Genomic DNA, 8,596 nt, shown 5'->3' on the forward strand with positions numbered 1-8,596 from the left:
CCTTCACTTTCCGCCCTTAACCCCTGGAACGCCGTTGTCAAGAATTTGCTACATTGAATTAATAACCTTCAATCTGTTAATTACAGTTTAAATTTTCTGTGACAGATCTAGAACAAGGCAGTTGAGGGGTTAATACACAGTGTAATAATTCACTGTTTTCAATCATTATGTATGTAACCAAAAAAAAAGTAAAAAATATATAATTTTCGTAAAAAACTAGTGCCTACGCCAAATCTTGGGATTAGTTCTCAAAGCGGACCCCAGGCTCCCATGAGCCGTGGCAAATGCCGGGATAACGCAAGGAGGATGATGGATGATGTAGTAGTTAGTAGTAGTAGCTCTTTATTGTACAAAAACACATTATTAAAATAACATACATTGAGATGTGAAGTACAAAGGCGAAGTTATCCCTTAGAGGGATTTCTTCCAGTTAACCTTTGAGTAAATGAGAGGAAAGAGTTAAAGGGGGTAACAAAATCTAGCAATTTGTACAACATGTATGTGATGTATGTGTGTAACCAAGTGTAACGAAGTGTCTTTCTGTGGTTCCGGTCAAACACAGTTTCTTTCGACCGCCAGTTATTCTTTTTCCAACTTTTTCCATTATTTTCAGTAGCACGTTCGCATTTGTATACGTTTGTGAACATAGTCTTAGATATGAAACTTTTCGCTGTTTGCTATTTTCTTACCTTTCCTACCAACCCGATGAAGATAGTTGAAGACTAAATAAATAAATATATAAGCTATTAGACATATATTTCTGGTCAGGGGGCCGATTTTTGAATCTCACTTTCACTAAAATACCGATTGAAAACGGTGACTTGCCTATTATTTTCAGTGACAATTTTCTGAATTCGAACGCGTGAGACTCAAAAATCGGCCCCCAGGGTTTATAACACCCATCTTTATGAATCAGGGTAGGTAAGGTAAAGTGGGGAAAGATTGAAGGGTTTTTCTTGAAGACGAAAGACGAAATACGGCCAGTAAGAGGATCTGAGTACCTATTATAGAGAGTTACTGTCGAAGTAAAATGTGTAATCACAGTGCATAGACTGTCATCTCTTGACACAGGCTTAAAACTTTTGAACCTCAGTTTTGACAATTTGGCCCATATTGTTAGCTTGATATGTTTTAAAATGTCAAATATTAATATTAGCGCCATCTAGCCGAGCGTACCCCAAAAAGGTGTATCGCCATCTAGCTCACCGTACCTTTTTCTGTATGGTTTTGGGGTACGTTTTTTTCTTGAGACTTTATCGGTCTTTACGAAGTTATATAGGTCTTTGGTATAACGAAGCATTGCAAGGGCGGCTTTTTTAGCTTCCCCCTGCAAGAAAACCCTTCCATCTTCCCCACCTTACTTTATAAGCTTTTATTCGATACTCCAGCTTTTCAATAAATTCTTGTACACTCAACCAATTGGAACCCTAGGCCACTCTACAACCATGTCAAAATGAGAAGCAGTAAGGATTCCTTACAATTTGATTTATAACATCACTACGACATAGTTCTACACTGCCTAGGGTTCCAATTGGTTGACTGTACTTACTGAAACATATCCAACTATTTCCCTTCTATTTAGATACTTTTTATTGATTGTTTCTTGATTTTGTCCGCAGTGCTAACATACAACGGTGAGGTGCTCAAGCTTACCAAGATATCCCGTTCGGAAATGGGCACATACCTGTGCATCGCGGGGCAACGGCGTGCCGCCTACGGTCAGCAAGAGAATTCACATCAGCGTAACACTGTAAGTTCATGTTTCTTAGGTAATAACCCAACCACAAAATTAAAATTTTGAAAAAAACCCACAGACAGACAGACAGACAGACAGACAGACAGATGGACGGACGGTCGGACGGACGTCAAACTTATACCTAACAGCCCGTCGTTTCTGCGTCGGGGATTAAAAATAAATAATAGTATTTACTACCATACGCAAAGTATCTGTGCTATCACAAATCAAAGGGATGTCAAGTTGTACCAACCCTAATAATTGCCGCGATGCAATGCGATATATTAATTTCAGCAATGTGAGCCGAACGGAGCCGGATTTGCTCGAATGGGACAATGTTTAACCACTGTTAGGCTGGTTGCACCAAACCGCCTACAGACTACAAGATACAGGGTGTCCCAAGACTATGGGACATGAAGGAAAGTACCTTTAAATATCGTAGATAGGGTATTTTGCTAAAACAAAACTTTATTTTATTTTTAAAACTAAGTAGACTGCATTTATAGATTTTTAAATAATTACATGGTTAAATCCGGGAATTAAACTCCTACACGAGAAAAAAACATCCTGTAATTTTGTCATACTAATCGATAGGCTTCATCATAAGGGTTATTTTATCGGACATAAGAGGAAGATTCATGAATTTTAACATTTACATGGCATACTCCTTAGCCTTAAATTTAGTATATACAATTTTTCAAAAACAATGAAAAATCTTTGAATGCAGTTTTACCAAGTTTTTAAAAATAAAATAAAGTCTTCTTCTCAGCAATAATTATGTCCTATCTGTGATATTTTAGGTACTTTCCCTTCATGTCCCATGGTCTTGGGACACCCTGTATATACCTCAGCGTAGGTACTCCATGCATAGTATTACCGCATTTATGTTTTAGGGTCAGTTGCATCGAACCGCTCGACACAGTTACAGCGTTCGCAAAATTTTATTTCATACGAAGTTTTATATCGATGCTGAAGCGATTATCAGTTGCACGGACGGTCTCTCACTTTTTATTACTAACTGACAGTTAGAAATAAATATCCTGAATAAAAGTTGAAACGATTTCAAAAAGGTCTGATACCATGTGTAGTACTTAAATATTTTCATTAGATATCGCTTTATACCAGAGATAAAAAAATACGATATACCTACCTAAAGATTTGACGTAAAGTGCAGCGCAGCCTAAGCGGAAAGTAGTGGTTTGATAGCAACGTTCAAAATAGAGATTGCGCGAGCACCGATGTGAAGTAAGTACCTGCTCACTTAGGCATCTGGCTCACATAGAGGGGATTAAGTCATAAGAGAGAAGAGTCTACTACTTTTTAACTCACAAAAACAAATTGTAAAGAGAGTTATTCTTATAAGTACCTTTGAGCAATTCCCGAAAAGTTGGTACATTCAGATCACGTCTCCGATTTTGATAAAATTGATAGGTTGATAGAGTTCATGATGCTGAACAAGATCGACTAGGTAGGTAGGTAGGCTAGAACTCTATCAGCCTACTATTTTTTATCAAAATCGGAGACGTGATCTAAAAGTACAAAGTTTTCGGAATTGATCCTTTTACACTACAGTTACAAGGAAAATAGAAGAAAACGCAACCAATATTAATGTATTTGTCAACATCAATAATTAAAGCAAAAACTATAACTTTTAAACTTATCTGACGTTATTGTTTCGATCATAGGGACGTTTGTAGTTATTTACATGTTTAGTCCACCCGATGTTCCATAATTCGGTTATACAAACCACAAGGCTTTGGAAACGTAGTCAATATTTAAACAACTAACCACATGCATTAGTAGGTATACTATAAGTATATATGTAAGTACCTTAAACGCCAGGATTTGTTCACTAGCCAACAGATGATCACCGCCAATGAAACTTCAACTATCAGAACAGCTAAATAATTGCAAAGTTAGAATGACATTATTTTCCATTTTACCTGCATCCAAATACAATTTCAATTCAAGCAATAGTCCCCATCTGCTGTACATTTGTCACCTCACAAGGCCATTTCTTGGAGACCATTCTCGGCCGCAAACTCTCACAGATTGACTACTTGCTTGCACTGGTAGACCAAAGCAAACAATTGGCGAGATTGTTTGCAGTAGTCTGAGAGAAAACAACAGCCGATCGCTCGTAGCTTATCGAGAGACAGCCTTAAAGCTGATCTACACTGTGCGAAAACTAAGCATGCGAATTTCATTGGTGGCGTTTGATTGGAGCGCTGATTGTATGTGACCTCAAACGTCCGTAATGTAACAAAATCGCACGCTGTGTGAATGGGCCCTTATGTGGTATTTATTTTGCACCTCGAACCTAAGTGAACACGGCATTTACATAAAGGTCGAAAAACCGCTCGAGGCTTTAGGCGTTTTTGCTAAACGGTCATTAGGCTCGGTTTACTAGGGAATACTCAATTTGTATTTTGTACCGTATGAGATCATTTTAAGCCGTGATTTTGGCATATGATAATACCTCAATGCCTAAATGTTATATCATGGGATATCATGGGTATATTACAACAGATTATCGTTTGATTATTTTTATAAATGTCAATGAGGATATGTATTATTGACATTTTGTTCACACCTACTACTTACATTCATGTAAGGTATGTATCTATTTCAAATTAAGGAACAGCAATAATTTTACAATGTTTTACAATATTTGCGTTATTAAAGTGATCGTGGTGATTTGGATGCCACAACCGCGGGAAATCAAGTAGAAACAGTGATATGGATATGCCGTTCGGCCCGTGATAATTTTTCTTATGTCATAGAAGACAAAATGATCAGACGGATCGCCTGATGGTAAGCAACTACCGTAGCTCATAAACAATGAGGTTACAAGTAACTTCTGGTCGAAAAATAAACGCAATTCTTGTGTAGGTAATAATATTTATAAAATAAACAATATTAAATAAGCAAGTGTTGGTTTATGATATAGGTAAATAGGAATGATTATAATTATAAAAAAATGAAATAGTACAGAAATGTAGGTTTTATTTACATGTAATATAAAAATGCAAACTTTCTTTGTCACCAAGAAAATAATATATGCTCATTTTGCATTAAATTATTTATCGATGATAAAGTGTATTTTTATACGCAAAGTGAGGCCTATACTAAACTAATTAAGAAAAAGTATTTCAGCAGTAATAAGGTAATAACAATGATGATTTGGTGTCGCATTTAAAACATTGACCCATAATAGCAATAAATTGATAAAAAACTAACCACATAAAGCTTGGAATCCCGCGGCATATCCATACTAGCTTAATGTTTGAGGTCATTCACCCTGTGTGGCATCCAAATCCCCGATCACTGGTTATTAAATAGAGTGTCCATATGGTAGGCGTGTTCAGTGGATCCATGTAAAACTCAACATCATCATAGTGTAATAATGGAAAAAAAATTGATTAGTAACAATTGCCCCCCAGTCGAGATTTGTTCCCGCTGTACTCCTTAACAACAACCCGATCCTTATACACAAAATCTATCGTATAGTATTTAAAATATACAGTTGTTACGGCAGTTGCCTTCATAAACTATTTAATATGTATAGTTTTTGGAATAAGGTTTTTGAGCGAAACCCCCCTTCCATCCCTTTTTACATAATTTCCAACTCATAAAAATATACAAGATATCATTACTTGAATAAACTTACTGTATGCTTGCTAAATATTATAATGGTGTCTTTATTTATTAGTGTTTCATTAACGTAGTCTGCCAGACTGTACATGTGATATGACACACTGGCTTCGTATACAAGTATCATGCCGCAAGTAACAAGAACCATAATGTAAGGTTCGTACTAACGCAGACTTAGATAAATAGGCTATGTAATCCTTTAGCTGTATAACGACAAACTTGGATCGGCTAAAAAGTCAAAGTTTTCACCTTAAACTGGGTACGAATTCGAATGGCACGAAACGCTCACCGAAACGAAACGCTCGTAGATATTTATCTCTCTCTATCGCTCTTGCGTATTGGCGCGACCAGAGCCAGACTACCTTTCACGACGTTTCGTTTTCATTTCTGCGTCGCAAAAATGCCTTTCGGCTACGGCACCAGTAGTTGAGTGGAGCTAGAGAGCGGAGCAGGAATTTGAAAGATGTCAACATTTTCACCAGAGATGTGCCAAATAGCTGAGTGGTAATAGGGATATGCAGCAAGAACTGGAGATATTAGTTCGACATCCTCTGTGAGCGGATTCTTACGCAATACTTTGTGGAGTGTGTCTTTGATCGCGCTCCATACTGATGATTCGGTCCTTCATCATCATTTTGCTGATAATACATTGCTGTATAGCAAGTGGGATGCAGTGAAGTGGGACTCTGAAGCGGAGCTTTGATGTGACGTTCGAATTTAGACCTCAGATGCATTACAACACCAGCTTGCTTGCAACATATTTTACTCGATTAGGTACGTTTTTCACCTGTTTTTTAGCCAAACAATAACAAAGCTGTTTCGCCGGTGAGAGCGAAAAATAACTGTGGTAGTGGTCATGTAAACTAAAACATATTGTATCCTATTACAAATCAGACTATGGGTATATGAATCTATTGACTGTGGGTCGACTATGGTGAATTTTATATCCAACTGCAGAATTAGTGCGCAATTCAAATACAAGTTACAGTTGGAATTCAGTTCGTTTGTTTCAGGGCTACAAATAAAAAGTGCCCAGAGCGGACTGTTTGCATATTGTTATCAGTAAAATATATTAACAAGTTTGTACAAAACTATAATACCTACTTGACTGGCGCGGTGCCTCAAAATTAATCTTGGTCAAGAGCAATCGTAAGAATGACGCTACTTTGCAGAGCAGAATCCGGGTTGGTGCCGTAGCCGAATGGCTTTTCAGCAGCGTGAAACGAAAACGAAACGCCGCGAAAAGTTAGTCTGGTCGTGCTGTCGTGCCAATACTCAAGAGCGATAGAGATAGATATCTACGAGCGTTTCGTTTCGTGAGTGTTTCTGCCATTCAGCTACGTACTCAGGTTTCGCCGACGCCGAGCTCTCAGTGGTCTACTTCTCACTCTATCCGCCCATCGATATACATATAAGCTAAATTTATGATGGCGTCAATTTGTGTAGTCATCCCAAGTAGGCCATTTTGACTGGCCCGATCTTCACCCACCCTTTTCTGAGCTATCAATAATAAAGCTATACTAATACCACCATATTTTTTTGTCACACAGTTCACCTCTAGTGATCTGGCGCTAAACCAGTTGGTGGGTGCCCTGCTTGGCACTGACGTCACGCTCGGAGTGCTACGTGGAGTCGTCACCCAAATCCATCAACTACTGGGTCAAAGATCCTGGTAAGTATTTTCGTATGTATTTTCGTGCACTAAATATCTTCGAGAATCTTTCAAGGTTTTTATTTGTATTGTACTTTTTTATATATTTTATAAATTTACATTTTATTTTATACTGTGTTCTGTTTCAAACAAATACAGGTTTTATTGATATTATTACTGGTGAGGTACTTTACAATAGTGTATACAATATGTTATATAAACCGTGTAACTAATACAAGCATTATTATTATAAGGCGCGAATTTATTGACCGTATAGTTTAGTAAAATTTTCAAAAATCTTTTCTTATCAACAAAGTCAATCTCCTTGTTTTCTCCGGTTGAAAAATAATTGCAAGCGCAATAATGTTGAATTTATTTATACATTCACGTAATAAACACTTTGGTATTTCAAATAACTACTTTACTATTTCATGCATAGTCCATCACATTTATTTATAACGAAAAACTTGACCCAGTTTTATAAGTTAGCTGCATATAAACTACATTAACCTAAGTTCTCTTTAAAATAATCTTTAGAGAATACCGCCTCGAACTATCCAGGTCAGATTTATCTGAAAACCGACCTACTTAAAAAACATAAAATATAAATTGCTTGTCCCCATTATTTCGCATTCGCAAAACTACGTGAACAATAATTGTTAATTCTGTTGTAAACTGAATTTATAATTTGTAAATTGAAAAAATATAATTTGTAAACTGAACTGAAAAAATATAATTTGTAAACTGAATAATTTGTAAAACTGAACTGAAAAAATGTAAACTGAAATTAAAATTAAATATTGTGCAGTGAATGTTGTAAATATAGGTTGAATGTTGAGAATATATTCATAAAGCTTCTATTTCAAAAATTTGAATCCGTAAATATATGAGAGAAGGTATTCTCATTTAAAAGTTATCAACAAACATGTTTCTATAACTAGAACTTCTTGTTAGAAGTAAAAATCAAAGACAATCGCAAACTAGCAGGAATCTTATTAAGGCACCGGACAAGACGGCGTTAAAGCAAAACAAATTACAAGAAAGCCATAAAACTTCTAGGTGTCTGAAGCAAGTTTTTTACATTTTTCATAAAACTTCTTCTTCGCAAGGTGAAATCCTAATATTGAATTTGAAGGCGGGTGTTTTAGCAATAAATTGTTTCGCAGGTGAGTTGATAATAATTCCTCGGAGCACCACGAGATGGCGGTGCGGCAGAAGTCGATGTTCGAAGCTGAGATGACGATGACCATCAAGAATATCAGACGCGACGACCTGGGCAGTTACATTTGCGTTGCCAAGAACTCGCTCGGTGATGTGGAAAGCAAGATTAGATTATATGGTAGGTGCATTTAATGTGTTTATAATGAGGTTCACGTTTCCTACTTTTAAATACTTAACTTTACTCCATTTTATCTATACGGCTCATTTAGATGGCGCGCGAATTCGCATGCGATTTGAAGTTACATACAAACGAGATACCAAACAAATACCGCAACGTAATGAATAGGCTTAGGACTTTTTATGGCATACCGTGGTTCTAAAAATCCGTCGAGTCA

At 36.7% G+C, this 8,596-nt stretch overlaps 1 pseudogene; it reads left to right on the forward strand.

Moving 5' to 3' along the window:
- Positions 1-8,477, forward strand: part of LOC125225694 — a 160,424-nt pseudogene extending 151,947 nt beyond the window's left edge.
- The last annotated feature ends 119 nt before the right edge of the window (positions 8,478-8,596 follow it).

This window comes from Leguminivora glycinivorella, chromosome 4 (assembly GCF_023078275.1).
Source record: "Leguminivora glycinivorella isolate SPB_JAAS2020 chromosome 4, LegGlyc_1.1, whole genome shotgun sequence".
NCBI classification, from domain to species: domain Eukaryota; kingdom Metazoa; phylum Arthropoda; class Insecta; order Lepidoptera; family Tortricidae; genus Leguminivora; species Leguminivora glycinivorella.